The sequence below is a fragment of the Spea bombifrons genome, chromosome 11 (genome assembly GCF_027358695.1).
Source record: "Spea bombifrons isolate aSpeBom1 chromosome 11, aSpeBom1.2.pri, whole genome shotgun sequence".
NCBI classification, from domain to species: domain Eukaryota; kingdom Metazoa; phylum Chordata; class Amphibia; order Anura; family Pelobatidae; genus Spea; species Spea bombifrons.
In genome coordinates this window covers 13990822-14010808 of record NC_071097.1, presented here as the reverse complement: position 1 = coordinate 14010808, position 19987 = coordinate 13990822, and the positions used below count along the sequence as shown (strand labels likewise).

At 41.1% G+C, this 19987-nt stretch overlaps 1 long non-coding RNA gene across 1 annotated transcript; it reads left to right on the top strand.

The window, feature by feature from the left end:
- Positions 1-2216: 2216 nt before the first annotated feature.
- LOC128468542 (uncharacterized) lies at positions 2217-3552 on the top strand. Its single transcript, XR_008345859.1, has 2 exons — positions 2217-2608; positions 2664-3552. It is a non-coding gene; the product is annotated as an uncharacterized LOC128468542 (long non-coding RNA).
- Positions 3553-19987: the final 16435 nt, after the last annotated feature.

Genomic DNA, 19987 nt, shown 5'->3' with positions numbered 1-19987 from the left:
ACTTATTTGTATGTCATATTTCCTATATAGACATTGCAGAATTGAAAATTGTTTCTTAACTATTTCATGATTACTGGCACAAAAGAGCAGCTGGGGAAAAACAGACAAATTACAGTCTGAAGTATATGCTCTTAACAATAGGGATTGTCATTATACAAGATAATGGATTGTCATTCAGATCCGAACACTTCAGACCTAAGAAAAGCAATTTGTGAAAATGGCCTTGGAGCATAACTCAAAATTTTGCCATGAAGTTGTACTCAAACCCTTTTGTATGTAATATACTTGTGTCTATTACCAATCATTCCGGGTTGGAGAAAATTATCTACAATGTATGAGTCAGCTGGACACTTTTCAGAACCTTTTTTTATACAGTTCTGTATGAAATAGCATAAACTGGGCACCAGATATAGAGTTTATGGCCCCATGGCTTGTTTAATCCAAGAGTCTGCTCAGCCATGCTTGGATGTATACTCAAGTCCGTAGTCCATTGTTCTGAGCACCCCAAGCAATTTAGTAAGTGAACATAACTAGTTTCTCAAATGCAAAATGCACAGCTATCAAACATCATGGCATACTATGTCAAATATGGGATAGTCATGAGACTATGAGTTTAATATTTTTGATGGTCTTATTCTTCTCATTGGTATTACTAATGTTGACTAAAGTAGCATCTTGCTTATTAGATGTGGTAAGCTGTAGCCAATTTATAATATTCCGAGATATCGGTCTCAACAACTGTATACCTTTCAATAAAGGGTATTGTTGAATTGTTTCATGTACTCACCTATACCTTCTTTCATAGATTTTTCATATTTGCCAGTCCAGAATAACAGACTAATACAGGAGGCCTTTATACCCAAGTGCCTTTACGGTAGCCATTGAAAACACCTGGTGACTTCATTATTACCAATAAATTGACCTTTTTCCTACTTCATGATACGCATCTCATGGCCCATGACATTTTGTGCCTTTCTCCACATTAACAATACCATGTTACTTTTAGATTTGTTTGCATCCTCAGCAGTGAACTTTGTTTCTGATAAGAGCAGTAATCTGTTATGTAGCATTAGAAGCATATGTGGGAATGTTTCAATGCATTTACCGACATGTTTGACGATTTATGCAGATCATCTTCTTTTGCTGTTTACTGTATTTGTTAAAATGAGCAAAAATATCAGTCCAAAATGAATATATAATATTGTTTGTAATTATTAAATGACACAATTTTCTTTCATTCCAGTGTAATTCCCAGGCTATCAAAACTGTGCTAGCATCACTGGATGTGCCTACAGATAAACAGTAAAAATATGTTGTGTGATGACTCTCAAGCAGAAAAGCTCCCATTCCCATTTCACTGTCCCAAAGAGAATTGATGTAAATAAATATTTATATAAGTGTTAAAATAGTTATTTCCGAGCATTGTATGTTTTTTAAGAAAATTAAATCATAAATAAAAAAAAACCATATTGCCCACTTTAAGTTGTAAATAAGCTCCAAGGATAAGGAAAGGCAAACAAACAGCTTTAAGAAATACAGCTCCGAGCCAGCTAAAGATACTGTTTCTTTGCCTATAGTTTCACAGATGTAAAACCATTTACCTCTGAATTCTCTTTTCCTTAGCAGATCAGTATTATGTCGGGGCCGGTCGTAATTACACAAACCAACCTTTGCTCGTTTGCTCAATCAGTGAAGTGTTGGTAGCTATTGCTAAACATATTTTTGTCAATAATAACATTGTAATTAATTCAACAATTTTAGCTACAATTGTGATAGGGTGCTTAGTAAAGCATTAGACCTAAAACAATACTTTTCCTTAAAGTGATGTTCTTAGTAGGCGCTAGAACTTTATATTAGAGTAATGAAAAGGTATTTATATTCCAGTAAGACTCCGAGGATTATGTGCGGTTATTGGCCAATATAAGATAGAGGGGTATACAAATTAGTGTTACAAAATCATAACAAAGGATATTTTTTAATAAAAAATATATTTTTGCTAGTACTTCAATTATAGTAAGAGCTGTTCAATTACATTTTTGTTGCTGTAGTGATGCCTCCATTTGGTTCTGTTTATATAATGTTGTCTGGCACTTAAAATGTTAGCAAAGCATCTGTTATTTTGTTTATTATTATTATTATTTTCCCTTTTTTCCTCGTTACTTTTTCCCAAAGGGCACATTGTACAATTATCAAAAAAAACATAATAATAACATAATAATGTTAGATGCTTTTTTGAATTAGAAATAAGACATAACTGGAAACATTATGGTAACATTTGATCTTGATCTTGTATTATTGATTTAAATATTGTTGGATTAAACCTTAGATTTGTATTATTCCTATGGAAATAGAAACAAGGAGCTTTCTCAAGCATTCCCATGGCAATGCTTGCCAAGTGTATTTATGAAAACCGGCCTACCTTGCAGCTGGTTCTCAGCGGTTGTTGACACTAATACATTGGTAAAAAAAAGACTAGTTGGGTTACAGTACAGTAATTCTGTCTGTGTTGTTTTCTTTGATGTGCGTGAATAAAAAAGCTCTACAAAACATATTGACAAACGATGATATTGAACAAGATGGTTTGGAGGCAGTGTGGTATTCATATTAGGTACTGTCCTGACCAAGGGCTATGCCCCCTGCTGCCCCTTGTCCCACCTCTGCAGCTACGGGTATGGAACTAGGGTCAGCATACTATGGAGTCTCCTCGATAGTTTTGATGGGCTAGTTAGGTAGATCAGCGATCTCACTTGCAACCGACCCATTGAACAGAGGTGCACTAGGGTGAGCTACTGCTGCCCCCTGGACATATTATTGTAGGCCAAAATACTCTGTTGGCAGGGGGTACTTGTTTAACTCGCATTATACTGACTGATATTTTGGTCCATATCAAACAATACCCTAATTACCGTACCTGAGAGCTCTCTGTGTTTGCTATGGAGCATGTCTAGCTGACAGATAACTGCTAGGCCTCTGGGGCAGTTTTTTCCTCTAGTTGCTAAATATTGACCTTTTTATGCAACAGTGTTCATGGTGGCTTTGGTGAAATTGCAACAGCCGTCATAAAAGCTTTACTCCTATAGGTCAGTAGGAAGCTGTATTTAGAAAAGGAGTGATTTTTCCTGTTCTCATTATGCAAAAAAAATGGAGGCAATGTTGCTTTGAATATATGTGTATGCAATAGGCAACCATGTATTGTAAGGATCCCTTAATTTTGCTGGATAATTGTGCAGTAGATTTTGTTTTCAAATAAAAAGAACCAAATGCTGTTTTCTGTGTTAAAAATGAACCTCTTTTATTATGCCTCTTTTCCATTTCATTTCCATGTTATCCACGCTTACTATTTTTGCTTGGGAAATACCTGTTATAAGAGTTGGTGTTTTAATGCTTTCTGCCTCACCTAATTCTTTGTTCCCCCATATTCCTGTCTGTCAATTCTGTATACTACTACAAAACAAACTGTAAATAAAGTTTAGCATTCCTATTGTAACATTTTTATGAAATAAATTATATTTCCTAGTCTAATAAAAAATAAAATAATTTATGTCTGCGGAACATTTTATTATGGCTATGTTTATCTCAAACAAAAAGATTTGATTATAGAGTTATTTAATCAAAATATTGGCTTAATGGGATAGCTCATTTGTTAATGGAATAACTAAGGACATTCAGAATTATTTCTGTTGCAGATAATTGCTAACCTATTCAGAAGTTTTAATTGAAGGGTACAATCTGCTTTTCCTTTTAATTGTTGGCATGACAAATATGGTAGCCCAATAATAGAACAGCACACATGTCGGCTGTACCCATTTACTTTACATTTTGATTCTGTGTTCCACGAAATGGTGAACTACCTGCAATGGTAAGAAAATGATCCTGAAATGCAGCAGCATTAATAGGGAACTACCTCCATGGACTTATTTCAGGTTTTGCAGACCAGGAAAGCATGTCAAATCCAAAGGCTGTGGATACCCTGAGTGGCAGCTGAATGAGACTTTGTACAGGAGCTGTACATATCAACTCCTTGCTGTCATTAATTTATGCAGGGACAGCCCAGTACTTCTTATGGGAGAATGTTAAATGCTGTCTCCTGGGTTAGTGAACTACAAGGTCAACCTTTCCTCTGACAAGGAAGGTCTATTCACAAGCCCAAGATCCTATTTGAACTGTAATATGTTATGTAATATTTTGAATGCTTAGTAAGTAGACCTCATCATCACCAAAAACGTTGGTCCTATAGTTTCACAAGGAGATGAGATCATAATTGATCAAGGAAACACAAGACTCTCTAATGCCATCCTCAAGGATATTGAGGTTGCTTGTGTCAGTTTAGAGCTTAGGATAACACGACTTTGGTGTACCTTGGCCCCTGCTGGGATGCACCTGGGTTATAGATCTCACCAAAATTGAGTTGAAATAGAGTTAAAGGGACACTCCAGGTATCGTATGCACCTCTTAATTTACTCAGAGTCTCCATTTCATGTGGGATTCTGCAGAATACTTCCATATTTGCCCCTTTGCCCACCTCCAGCTGGTCGACATATACGAGATGTGTTCAGCCTGTATACTTACCACCAGTCAGTTCCAGTGCTGGCTCAGCAAACGCCCTGGGTAAGAGTCTAACCAGACCACTGTGCTCATGTGCCAAGAGCACCCCCATTGATTTAAATGAGTGCTTTCCTGCAACTAGAAAGAAATATCAAGATGCAGTTGAGGCATTCTAGTGAATGTTTTTTTGCCTAGATTTTGAGAATACACCTTAAAGTACTTACATAGTTTTATATGCATGCTTTGTTAAGTATACTGTATGGTATACTGGAATGTCCCTTAGAACTTTGACTATTTTTCTAACGGTAACTCACCATAAACTTAAAATTAACTTTAACAGGGTCTATTGTTGAAAGCGATCCTGGTCACCAAAACTGGGGTACTTTGACATAGTGATTGGCTAAGTAATATATGGCCATATCAACGATCGCCTCCTAAACTTCAATGGTGTAGCTGAAATGCCTCGATAGCAAGGCATTCAGCAACACCAAACATCCAGCCCAGGAGAGCCCAGTCCGTGAGAGATTTTGCCAATTGCGTCCTTTAAAAAAATTGAATCTATCTGGCAGGTTTTTTTACTAGTAAAAGATTTTTCAAATAAAAGTGGGTTTTTAAATTTTTCATCATATTTATTTATTTATTTTTTATGAGAAATTAGATGACATGATCAAAAATGGTATCTGAAGAAAGCCTTTCTTGTCCTGAAATATATATAACTTGTGTTATATCGCAAAAAAATATATATTTCCCACACTGACTGCAGTTTTCCTTCCTCCTGACCCTACTATGACATTGAGAGGTCCTCTCCTCTGTACTCATCCCCAGAATCCCTTTGTCCCTCATTCACTAAGCCATACCTCTCCTTTACTTAATCCCTGCAGTTCAGCACGTGCATGTATAGATCAACTGAATAAGACATTAAAACTCTGTATTTGCAGGTATACAAAAATAATGTATGGAAACACTGCATAGCAGGTATAGATCAACAGAACACACAAACCCAGCATTGCAGTTATAGATCAACTGGAAACCACATGTAAACTGAGGGTATAGATCAAATAAACTATACATGAAAACAGCTTTGCAGATATCCATCAACTGAATAAGACAAACAAGCCCCGTATTTGCAGGTATACATAAATAATATATGGAAACATATCATAGCAGATATAGATCAACAGAATAACACAAAAAACAAGCTTTGCAGGTATAGATCAAATGGAATTCACACAAAATCTCCACATTGAAGGTATAGATAAAACTCCCTAAATTTCAGGCATAGATCACAGGTTGCACACTCCAAAGCCAGCCCTGGTATCCACACTGCCCACATAGAACCTGACCAGCACGCACATAACACACATAGGATTTGCAATCTTTGTCCCCAAACAGCCCAGCATATGACATCTTTGTCCCCAAACAGCCCACCCTGTGCCATCTTTGTCCCATAAACACGCTGCCTGTGCCACCTTTTATCCCATAAAGACCCGTGCCATATTTGCCTTTCCAAAAATCAATTATTATTACATCTATAATACACACAGACGCTTTTACAGTCACTCTCTAATTCACACAATCATTAATTCTCTCACTCTTTCATACAATTTAGTTACACATATTTATTAATGCATTCTCACAAATTCATTAATTCTTTCACTCATTCACACAATTCTTCCACACATTAATTCATTTATTCTCTAACTCATTTACACAATTCATACACAAATTAATTTGTTCATTCTCTCACTCATTCTGACTTTATCTCAATATTCTTATTACCCTCTTTTCTCACTATCTACCCCCTCTCCCCTTCTCACTGTATATCCCCGTCTCCCCCTCCTTCTTACTATCTACCCCCCTCTCCCCCTCCTTCTTAGTAGCTACCTCCCTCTCCCCCTCCTTCTTACTAGCCACCCTCTCCCTCCCCTCTTCCTTCACTTACCTTCAGACATCCTGTGGTGGGAGCGTGAGGCTTCTGTCTTCAGTGTCTTTCTCGCGGTGCGCGCTGCTTCCCTGCTTCCCTGCTGAGCGCTGGAATATGACGTCATATTCTGGGCTCAGCATGAAACGCCTGCACCGTGACGAAGACACTGAAGACAGAAGCCTCGCAGAGGAGAGTGAGGGGCGCCGAGTGGTTGCTGAAAACTTGAGTGACCTCTTGGCGCCCCTCTCTCTCCTAGCGCTTCCTCCGGGGTGCAAAAAAAACAAATAACAAAAACCGGCATTTCAATTAGGGGGGCACAGCATGATGTAAGGGGGGGGCATGGTATTTTAACCCTTTCCATGCACTAATTCTACTACCACCCTTTGTCAAACTTTGTGGTAGTAATTTATTTTGGGGGTTTTTCACTACAATTAAGCTTCAGGTATGGATTTGCAGCTCCTGGTGTATGTCACTGTCACACAACACCCCAATATGTGTTCAGTACAGTGATAGCCCCCATGCATGGGTTTGTTGGGTTGTTTGGGAGCTTAAACGCCACATTTAGGAAGGACGCATTTTACAACTTGGAACTTTTACATCTGGTCCTACTGCCCCCATGTCCTAATAGGGCCATCTTTAAAGCCGGCTAATTCAATTTACCCCATCAAACCATATATTTTTTGAGAACTAGACACCTCAAGATATTTCAGAAGCTAGTATTTAACCCTTTACATGCATGAGATTCTACCACCAGCCTTTGCCAAAGTTTGTGGTAGTAATTTTTTTAACACAAATTGTACTTCAGGTATAAATTTATAGCTCCAGGTATATATCACTATCAAACAACACCCCAATGTGTGTTCAGCAACATCTCCCGAGTACAGTGATACCACCCATGCATGGGTTTGTCTGGTGTTTGGGGGCTAAAAGGCCACATTTGGGAAGTACGCTTTTTCCCCCTGTCTGGACGTGCTGGGAGTGTAGAGCAGGGTGGAGAAGTAGGACGCCAAGGTATTTGTGGTCTGAAGGGTAAGGGCCAAAAGCTAAAGCAAAGTCTGGGAGGCGAACCAGGATCAGGACAAGCAGTAAGGTGCAAGAACAGGTAATGGGCCGGGTCAGGATAGGAGAGAGACACAAAGTCCAGTAAACAATGCCAAAGTTAGGTGCCGGGAAGTCAATCAAACAGCGTAGGATAATCCCAGAAGGAAAAGGGTTTGAGCAGAGCAAAGCTAGCTAGTAAGCTCAATAACTAAGCACCTAATGAAGGGTGTGTAGGGTTTTTAGGTAAAGCCCCTCCAACTACACTATGCAATCCCCCAAAGAGATTGCCAGCCTCTTTCCCGCCTTCCCTGCCTCTGCCAATGAGGAAGGGTCCATTGATGTCGGGATCACTGACCTGGAGGCACACACGGATCGCGGCACGCGTTCAACTGGAGGCCGGGGAAGCAGCCTACCCCGTGATGGAGGAACAGCAGGTAGGAAGCCTCGTGGAGCAGGCCTTGAAGCCTGACACCCCCCCCATTTTGGTCAGTCTGTGCCTATGCCCTATCTTTGTGCCCGACCAGTCCAATTTACCCCATCAAACCATTTTTTTATTTTTTAAATAAGACACCCCTTCGGTATTTGAAATGCTTTTATTTGAACTCTTTCCATGTCAAGATTTTTGGGAAGATACAGCGCTAATTTTAGTACTTGCTCATAATAATAAACTTTATTTTATTTATTTTATTTTTTTCTTTTTGGACTTTTTTTTAGATTTTGCTCTCACTGGATGGTTCCTCTGATGCAAAATAATTTTAAAATGTTACCACTTATTTTTTGTTTTAAGCTTTTTTTTTATTATTTTTTAAATATTTTACTAATCACATTGTGATTAGAAAGCTGGGTTCCATTGACTTGCATGGTTCAATGCAGTACTTATATTCAACCTGCAAGTGGAGCCAGAGTTCTCTAAAGGAGATCCTCTGGCGAACTTTTCCAACTTTGTTATTTTTTGCGAGTGGCAAAGTCCTGGGGTGAGTGTTCGGAGTAGCTGAATGCCTAGTGATCAAGGCATTTCAGCAACACCATTGAAGTTTAGGAGGCGATCAACTCTTTTACAACGGGCAACAAAAATGTTGACGCCCCGGGGAGGGGCCAGACATGGCCCCTGATGCCTCGACATCGAGGCATTACAGCAACACCATTTAAGCGAAGAAAGGGATCTTTGACCGTTTTTGCATGACGTGCCTGACCCGTCAATGGACGTTAAGGCGTTAAACACAAATACATGCGGAGACCAGAAGCAATTATCATAAATTAACTAAATTAATATAACTTATAATAATGGCTTGTGCATGGTTGTAACTTAAATTGCACACGTAATAATCTGGAGTTATAATGTTGTATTGCTTCTTCTATGTACTAAATAAAATAGTTTAGCCTGCTTACCTGTTGGCTTTTATTTTCAGATGTGCGACGGTGGAGGAAGGATCCCAGCTATCCTCTCTTGGCCTCCCTCCGCGCATTTCAGAATTGAGAGGATGCAGCCGCACAGGTGTAATGCTAGGAAAGCCTGACAAATCATATGCCAGGCTTCCGTAAAGACCCTACGCTGGCGTGCCTGACATTTGATCTGCCGTAAGGACTATGCGCGAACCATTAGGACAGAAACCTAGCAAATCAATGGGCCGGCGGAGAGATCTCCCCTGATCGGCTGTGTACAATTACCTTTTTAATGTGGAATGCACAGCCAGTTAGGGGAGAGCTCTCCCAGGTGACCCATTGATCTCCATGCTAACCAGCGTAGCCGGTGCTTTTGCACAACTGGACCTATTTTCAGGTCCATCTGTCCTGAAGTTAATCCGGCCCTGCCTATTTATTACAAGTTTCCAATTCCACGATTGGTTGTTACCAGTGCTTCCTGTGGCAATCAGCATGCTCCGGTACTGTTTTGTATTTTTCCTTGATCTAACTGGTTATTAAGTAGTTGGTCCTTCTTACATTGCATGTTGTGTTATTAGGTGGGATGGTTGCTTACTGCTTATGAGCATTTTGGTTCGGACTACGGTCCTTCATTTGGTATTATTCTTAGGTATTGAATTGCTACAATCATACTTTGTATAAGACAATCAGTCTGTTTCTGTTTTACAGCTAGATTTAGTCAGGCCCATTGAATTGAGCCTCTTCCGACATACTTCAATTAGGTACCTACAAACCATGTGCAATATAGAAAGTGGTAACGAACTAATTACAAATCTCTATAATGTTAGTGCTAGATTAATATTATACTAGTTAAAGTAAATGTAGTTGAATATGAACCAAAGTTAACTTTCTGGGTAACTGTATAAAGAACTCTTAATTTACAAGACACATTTCAGTATTAATTTACATATCATCGCCAGGACTCTGCCAAGTACTGACCTTGGAGAAGACCTACACCAAGCTACAACTGTGATCTAAAACATTCTACAGCAGATGTAAACAGTAAGTTTCTCACTTTTTTAATATGATCATATATACAGAATTGCTGTGTCTTGTTACTTGGAGAAAAACATTTCATATTATGAATTTTATGGAACAGTTAAATGGGCTGAACACTGCATTTGAAAGAAAACGGTTTGCCTGGAACTAGACTTATGCATTTGACACACAGGTGATACTAGAAGTGCTAAATTGGTAGAGAAAGTTTCATCAGTGCATTGAGACTAGGTGAGATGGTGTGAAAACATTCATCTGTTGGTGAATGCAGTAGGATACTTAGGTCTGACAAAATGAGTTATCAAACACACTTGGGGGCATTGAATCTACACTTAAGGGGCTGCACATTTGTAAATGCAATTGGTACTCCATAAAATAATCCAATTCACAGCTATGTTCAGGTACACGATGCATAAATACATCAGCGTGACATGTACTCATAAACACAATTCACAGAGCTCACCCCCAGGGACTCACATTACTCGCTAGTACAACCCAGACATACACACACTATAGCACTCTACAGTAAAAAATAGACACTTCCATGAGACCACAATACACAGCACTCACACAAGAACTCACAAATGCTCACAGCCCTCTGAAAGGTACTAACACAAAAAGGTAACTCACGTCACTCACAGACACGCCCAAGAACACAACTCACAATTCATGTTTGAGACCCTTTATCTAAAATCCTAGTTACTAGTAGATACAATGCTGTCTCATTCCAACATGTCACAAGTCTTTACCTCTACATTTTTGCATCTATTCACAAAATCCAGAGTACAGTGTGTGCTAAACTCCAATTTAACTTTCTAAATGGGAGAACACTGGCATAACAACAGGGGTTGCAGCTGCGACGGGGCCCGTGCCTCTAGGCCCTCTGACCCTGGCCCCTTCTTCCTTTCTCCTAGTGCCTTTTTCCAAATTGTTTAGAAAGTTCCTGTCACGGACCGGGTGAGCAGGTCTGATAGGAGCCCAGGTGCAGGGGATCCGAGGGGCTCTGTCTGTACCCCACGATGCATGATTGCCTGGGGTTGTTACAGACAGGCGCAGGAAATAAACCACAGACAGAAGATGCGGATTAAGAGTTGTATTGTAGATGATGGTACAACAACATACAAACAAGGAAAGTCTCTTGGCTGAAAGCCCTCTGGATGGGGCACACACGGCAGGAAGCCCACGGGATGGGGCACACACGGCAGGAAGCCCTCGGGATGGGGCACACACGGCAGGAAGCCCTCGGGATGGGACACACACGGCAGGAAGCCCTCGGGATGGGGCACACACGGCAGGAAGCCCTCGGGATGGGGCACACACGGCAGGAAGCCCTCGGGATGGGGCACACACGGCAGGAAGCCCTCGGGAGTGGGCACACGACTAGAAGCCCACTTGCAGGGCACACGGCAGGTTGCCCACTTGCAGGGCACACGGCAGGTTGCCCACTTGCAGGGCACTCAACCAGGGAGCCCATATGCAGGGCACTCGACTTGGGAGTCCACTAGTGGGGCGCTGGCCGCAACTCAGGAACAGATCAGGAACCAAAGCAGGAACAGATCAGGAACAGATCAGGAACCAAAGCAGGAACAGATCAGGAACCAAAGCAGGAACAGATCAGGAACCAAAGCAGGAACCAAACAGGCAATCCTATAACGTCAATGTCAAGGCCCTGACTGAAGAGCTGGGCAGGTTTATATAGGCTGTGATAATCAGGTAACAAGGTGCACCTGGACATGATAATCAGTCTGAGTGGCTCTGAGTGGCAACGGCGGCCACTAGTGGCTGGAAACGTGAAATCAGTAGCACAAAGTTAAAACAAGTCCAGACAGTGAAGGGTGAAATGTTACAGTTCCCTTCCCTAACTTTCTAAACTATTTTGAACAGGCAGGGGGAGACAGGAGCATATAGGGTCACGCACAGTGTGTGAACATATATATATATATATATATGTTTGTATGTATGTATATATATATATATATATATATATATTGACGGAAGGATGTGATGGATGTGTACATGGATGTGTACTTGTGTGTGTGAGCATAGAACTGTACTTGTGTGTGTGAGCATGGGTGTGTGTGTATTGTGTGTGTACGCATGGGTGTGTGTGTATTGTGTGTGTGAGCATGGGTGTGTGTATTGTGTGTGTAAGCATGGGTGTGTGTATTGTGTGTGTGAGCATGCATGTGTGCTTGTGTGTGTCTCTGCGTGTGAGCATGCATGGGTACCTGTGTGTGTCTGTGTATGAGCATGCATGTGTACTTGTGTGTGTGAGGGGGGATGTGCACTTGTGTGTGTCTCTGTGTGAGCATGCATGTTTACTTGTGTGTTTGTTATCAGGGATGTGTAATTGTGTGTGTGAGCAGGGATGTGTAAGTGGGGAGAGATGGAGTGTGTGTTATTCCGGCGTGCAGCAGTGAGCACTGCAGCAGAGCAAAGCAGGACTTTAGCAGGGTAAGTGAACTACAAAAGGGGGAGAGGGTATATAGTGAGAAGGGGAGAAGAGAGGGTAAATGGTGAGAAGAGGAAGGAGAGGTAGCTAGTGAGAAAGGTGGGTAGTAAGAAATGATTGTGAATTAACTGTGCGAATGAAAGTTTGAATTAGTGAGTGTTTGTGTGTATCATAGATGTATAATTGATTTGTGGAAAGGCAAAGATGGCACAAGCAGGGTGTTTGAGCCTTGGGGACCAAGATGGCACAGGCAGGGTGTTTATGGGACAAAGATGTCACATGTAGCGTGTTTATGGGACAAAGATGGCACAGGACGGGCTGTTTGGGGACAAAAATGCCATACACTGACATGTGTAATCAGGGTGCTGGTCAAGTTCTATGTGGGCAATGTGGACACCAGGGATGGCTTTGGGGTGTGCAACCTGTGATCTATGCCAGTAATTTAGGGTTTTTAATCTATACCATTAATGCTTTTTTATGTATATTCCAGCTGATCTATACCTGCAAAGCTGGGTTTTTGTGTGTTCTGTTGATCTATACCTGCAGAGCTATGTTTCCATACATTATTATTGTATACCTGCAAATACATGATTTGTATGTCTGATTCTGTTTATTTGATCTATATCTTCAGTGCTGAGTTCACATGTGAATTTCAATTAATCTGTACATGCAAAGCTGGGTTTGTGTGTTATGCTGTTGATATACATTGTATACCTGTAAATAAGGTAAATAAGGTTTTTATGCCTTATTCAGTTGATCTATACATGCATGTGCTATTTACATGTGTTGTTTACTTGATCTATACCCGAACTACAGGGAGTAAATCAAAGAGAGGTGTGGCTGAGTGAATGAGGGGAATGAGTGAGAGAATGAAATAATTAATGTATGAATGAATTGTGTGAATGAGTGAGAGTATAAATTAATGATTGTGTCTATGAATTGTGTGAATGAGTGAGAGTTTGAATTTGTGTGTGAATGATTTGTGAGAGTGCATTAATGGTCAGAAGGAGGGAAGACTGCACTGACTCTCACAGTCTTCCCCTAATCTGCAGTCAGTGTGGCAAATATTTTTTTGGTGCAGAGGGAGTGATATGGTCCAATTTTTTCAATAAAAAAAAATATATTTTCAGCAGGATCTAATATTTATATGTATATTGTCAGCAGGATCTAATATTTATATACCATATATACCCTTTTTATAAGACAACCCCTCCATAATTTGAATATTAATTTAGAAAAAAAAGAAAAAGCCTAAATATAAAACTACCCTATAAGAAGACAGTTTTACTAGTAAACATTTATTCACATGTAAACTATTTGTTCATATTTAATAAAAACTATGATTGAGAAAAATGCATTTTATTTGCCAGCCTGCCCCCCATTTATGCACATCTGCCCCACGGCTTGCTACTCTACCCCCCATATGATCGTCATAGAAGCTCCGGTGGCAGTGTCGGGTAGCAGCGGAGGTTGTCTGCTTGCATCGTGCAGACGTCCACCGGCTGCCAGAGAGGAGAATCCAGGTCCCCTGCAGCACTGTGGGGGGGATCTGGATCTTAGTCTTGTAGTCGGACCTCTGTTTGAGGTCTCATTATAAGACGACCTCGAATATAAGATGAGAGGTATTTTTGAGAGCATTTGCTATGAAAAAAAACCTTGTCTTATAATCAAGCAAATATTGGCAACAATATCTAATCTATATTTATATATATTAGCAACAGGGTCTAATATTTATATAGATTGGCAGCAGGGGCTAATAATAAAGAATGAAAAACATTTAGCTGTTATTTTGAAATCATATTTCAATCACGCTCTTTACTTCAAAGAGATAACTACATATTATGTAGATAAAAATGCATGTGTATATATATATATATATATATATATATATATATATATATATATACACACACACACACACATATATGTAGTGTTTTACATACTGCATTGTACTCCAATGGCCTCCACAGTCGCCAGATTTAAATCTTTGAGCACCTTTGGGATGTGGTGGAACGGGAGAGGAATGTTTCCAGCACCTTGTAGAAAGTATGCCACAAAGAATGAAGGCAGTTCTGAAGGCAAAAGGGGGTCCAACCCAGTACTAGCAAGATGTACCAAATAAAATGGCCAGTGAGTGTATGAATTCAGACAGAAATGTGGGATGGTAAAGGTTTTAGAAAAATTGCCTATATTTAATCCTCTATGTAATCCTGCAAAGATTCCTCAAGGTGGCAGCATTGTTCTTTATCTGACCATTATATATCATCTAGACTTTTTGGATATAATATAGACCTTATTCATATAAATATTATAGTTAATAATGATCACCCCAGTCTCAAATAATAATAATTATATATGGGGATTTCATAAAATATAAAATAGACATTATTTTTTGATTCCTTCACATATAAAATGAAGGTCTTATAGTTTATTTTACTACTTGATGAATACTTTTGTTTGTTTTTCCCTGGTTATATACTTTACATATATGCTGATTATTTGAAGTAAAAAAATTTGCCCCATAAGGCACAAATAAAGTGGTATACTCATTGACAGATAGCTTCAGCCCTGGCTCAGCAGGAGTTCTTGTTTAACATGCCTACCTGTCTATCTGAATGGTCTGGAACCCTTTGCACAAGAGTGCAAGGGCAAGTCCTTGATATTGATTTGAAAACAGGAAACTGAGCCCAAAGAAACCCCCTTGTGCAGTATTAATGAATCCAGACGTTCACAGGCTAAATTAAAATCAGCAAAGAGATCTCACCAAAAACAAAAAGGTCAAATAGATCTTCATATAAAATTATTATTAATTAACTAATATGACAGAATTTTTGCTCAATTATAAAATGACCCTGATTATAAGACGACCCTCCAAAATCTGAATATTAATTTAGGAAAAAAAGAAAAAGCCTGAATATAAGACGACCCTATCATCAAAAAGGTTTACCAGTTAATTCATGTAAACTATGTAAACTATTTTTTATTTAATAAAAGCTTTCATTGAGAAAAATATTTTGTTTTTATTTCCTTATTTTCCAACCTGTCCCCCCAGTTATGCACATCTGCCCCCAGGCTTGCCACTCTGCCCCAGAAATGCCTCATACCCCCTATATGCCACTGTGCCCCATGATATGCCTTTTAACCCTCTAAGTGCCACTGTGCTCCATGATATGCTTTTTAACCCTCTATATGCCACTGTGCCCCATGATATGCCTTTTGACCCCCTATGTCATATACCCCTATATGCCACTCTGGCATTTAGGGGGTTAAAAGGCATATTATGTGGCAGTGTGAGTTATAGGGAGGTATAAGGCATTTCAGGTGGCAGAGTGGCATTAAGGGGGTTAAAAGGCATTTCATAGAGCACTCTGCCTTATGCCCCCCATTTAACACTCCCCCCTACACACACACACTTACCGGTGCTTCCGATTCGCGTAGATAACTTCCGCTGCAGCCGGAAGGACCTTCCCCGGCTGTCAGTGACGAGAGTTCTCCTCATTGACAGCCGGGGAAGGTCTGCGCGATGGATGCAGACAACCCCCACTGCTAACCGCACCTCCTTCCGACTGCAGCGGAAGTTGTCTACGCCAGGGAATCAGAAGCACCGGTAAGTGGGCATAGGACAGGAGGATTCAGGTCCCCTGCAGCGCTGCGGGGGATCTGGATCTTAGTCTCATAGTCAGACCTATTTAAGGTCTGATTATAAGACGACCCCGATTATAAGACGAGGGGTATTTTTCAGAGCATTTGCTCTGAAAAAAACCTTGTCTTATAATCGAGCAAATACAGTAATTTGTGCAAAAATGTTGGGGTATGATGATGGTCAGGGGCAGCTCTACACTAACATACATACACACTGCAACAATAACACATGTATATATAACTCCAACACATACCGTATTGGCTCGGATATAGGCCGCACCTGAATATAGACCGCACCCTAAAAGTTTGGTGCTTTTTTAAAGAAAAAGTTTTGTAATAGATATGCTGCCACTCTGTCCCCCCCCACCCCCGAGATATGCTGCCACTATGTCCCCCCCGAGATATGCTGCCACTCTGTCCCCTCCCGATATGCTGCCACTCTGTCCCCCCCGAGATATGCTGTCACTCTGTCCTCCCCTCCTCGAGATATGCTGCCACTCTGTCCTCCCCCCCTCGAGATATGCTGCCACTCTGCCCCCCCGACTTACCAGAGCAGACTCCCGGGTGTCTTGCGGGGCCGGAGGGGGACACCTACGCAATACGCGTATACAACTCCTGGTGCAGGCACTCAGCGGAAGTCTTGGGGCAGAGGTAAAACGCATCGTGCGGACGTTCACCGGCTGCAGCGATGCGCGTAAACGACCTCCCGTGCCGGCACTCCCCCAGTGGAAAGTGCTGGCAGGGGAGGTTGTCTGAGCGTATCAGAGAGTAGAATACGGGTCCCCTGCACTGCTGCGGGGATCTGCATCCTAACCCTGCTGCCTGCCCGGCGCCCGGAACTGCATGTCCCGGGCGTCGGGCGCTAGACCCCGAATATAGGCCGCACCCCCACTTTAAAGACTTAAAGTGGGGGGAAAAGTGCAGCCTATATTCGGGCCAATACGGTATATATATATACATATAAACACACTCTTACAACATACACATACAATTACACAGAGCCAATTTAAACACCAACACTTACATATACATACACACACCACTCTAACATCAGTTATGCATACATATACACAGCCTCTTCAATGCCATACACCTACACATACATATACATAGCTACTCTTAACACTCATTCACTTAAACTTACATGTACAAACAATCTAAAACTATACGCTTGCATACACTCACTGGCCACTTTATTAGCTACACCTTACTAGTACCGGGTTGGACCCCCTTTTGCCTTCATTCTTTGTGGCATACTTTCTACAAGGTGCTGGAAACATTCCTCAGAGATTTTGGTCCATATGGACCTGACGGCATCACAAAGTTGCTGCAGATCTGTCGGCCGCACATCAATAATATGAATCTCCCGTTCCACCGCATCCCAAAGGTGCTCTATTGAATTGAGATCTGGTTATTGTGGAGGCCATTGCAGTACAGTGAACTCATGTCAGGGTTTCACCCTGCCAGCCGGGACTATGTGCTAATTATTCATTGTCATGTCCACCTGCAGCCACTAGTGGCCACCCTTCCCTCTCAGGAGCACCTCTTTCTAATTACTTGGGAGTACTGAGCCACCTTACCTGGGTTTAGCCCTGTCATTTTATACCTGATCTGCCCTTCAGTCTGGGCTTTTGCATTACAGTCCATCTGCCTACTGCCTGGCCCAGTTCTCCTGCTACAGTATTCTGATTAACCCGTTGTGACCTGGCTTGCTTTTGACTTCGCTCCTTGGTTTCCGATTTGGCAATGATACCATCATTCTGGTTCTGACCCGACCTGCCTGAGTGCTTCCAAGCCGTGTGCCCTGTCTGAGGGCTTCCAAGCTGTGTGCCTTATCCTTTATTATTTGATTCCAGTCCTGCTTTTCTATCTGTTGTGTGCCTGTGAGTACCTACCTACCAGTTATGATGCATCAAGGGGTACAGACAGAGCACCTGGTATCCCCTGCAACTGGGCTCCTACCCAACCTGCTTGCCCAGGTCCTGACAACTAATTGTCATGTTCAAGAAACCAGTTTGAGATGACGTGAGCTTTGTGACATGGTGCATTATCCTGCTGGAAGTAGCCATCAGAAGATATGTACACTGTGGACGTAAAGGGATGTACATGCTCAGCAACAATACTCAAGTAGGCTGTAGCATTTAAGCAATGCTCAATTGGTACTAAGGGGCCCAAAGTGTCCCAAGAAAATGTCCTCACACATTACACCCTCACCAGCCTGAACCCCTGATACAAGACAGGATGGGTCCATGCTTTTATGTTGTTTACAACAAATTTTGACCCTGCCATCTGAATGTCACAGCTGCAATCGAGACTCATCAGCCAATTTTGGTGAGCCTGTGCGAATTGTAGCCACAGTTTCCAGTTCTGACAGGAGTGGCGCCCAGTGTGGTCTTCTGTTCCTTTAGCCCACCTGCTTCAAGGTCCCACGTGTTTTCTGCAAACCTTGGTTGTAACAAGTGGTTACTTGAGTTACTGTTGTCTTTCTGTCCATTCTCCTCTGAGCTCTAACATCAACAAGGCATTTTCGTCCACACAACTGCCGCTCACAGGATATTTTCTTTTTTGGACCATTCTCTGTAAACCCTAGTGATGGTTGTGCATGAAAATCCCAGATCAGCAGTTTCTGAAATAAACCAACAACCATGCCACGTTTAAAGTCACTTAAATCCCATTTCTTCCCCATTCTGAGGCTCGGTTTGAACTTCAGCAAGTTGTCTTGACTACGTCTACATGCCTAAATGTGTTGAGTTTCTGCCATGTGATTGGCTGATTAGCTATTTGTGTTAAGAAGCAATTGAACAGCTGTGTCTAATAAAGTGGTCAGTGAGTGTATATACATACACTTACCCAGTCTGTCTGATAATTTGTGCAGCTAACACATGTCCCCATCTCTTAGCCTCCCTCTTACATTTTTAGCTCTAAATCATTTTAGGAGAGCTACAAGTTTATGTGCAATGTATTATTAGTTACCGTGAAAGTAATATCTTTGTTGTAAATAACTATGTTTTCAGTAATTTATTTAAATAAATTGGAAAATAGTTTATTTCGTACTATACTGGTGCTCTTTCAGTTTATCCCAGCCAATTACATGATGTCTCTTCACACACTCAGTGTGGGAAGAGTGACATTTAAAGGAACACCCAAGCCATTTTATGTACTCTCATGCATATAAAAGCTGTGTGGTCCCTTTACATTTTCATAGCATCATCCTTGCAAATGCATGAGGAAATTCTGCAAAATCTCCCAAATGAGTTGCCCATTTCCCCACCCCAGCTATTTTCCTCACAGAAGATGTGTTTGGTTGAGCGCCATACTGTAGATATGATATACTTTCTCTCAGTCAGCTCCATTGTTGAGACTGCACATGTTCAGAAGGTGCTGCCATTGATTTCCTGCCACTAATTGCCTGCAACACTAGACTGCCCAGCAAAAACTGGACTGTTTGGAGGTATGCTAGGGTTTTGCTTAGCAAAATTAATGAAGAAAACATTGCAGTGAATATGAGTTTTCTGTTACCTTTTATAATCCTGTTTTGTGTTCATTTAGCAGAAAGGTTTCTTACGATTGTTCAGCAGTAGCTAAGTACAACCACTTATGGCCTATGGGCGTTCTAACCTAAAAGTGCCCAACCCCATACAACCACATATGACATTGAGCAAATTACCTCTTTTAACTGAAGACTATAATAGAGCAATGACTTGTGAGATTATTAAATGAAAACTAGTGATGGACCTTTCTGAAATGGAGACATTTAGGCTTAAAAATTAGCAGCTTTGTGACCTTGCAAAGCTGACGGATAATGAGGGAACTCTTCCAGTGTTGAGTATGAACAGGCTTTGAGCTTAATGAATTCACTCAAACACAAATGAAGAAACCACTTAGGAGAGTTTTATTTGGATAACCTAATTATAATTAAAAGCTTTCAGCTGGATAGGGGATTCATTCGTGTGAATAATGTCTAC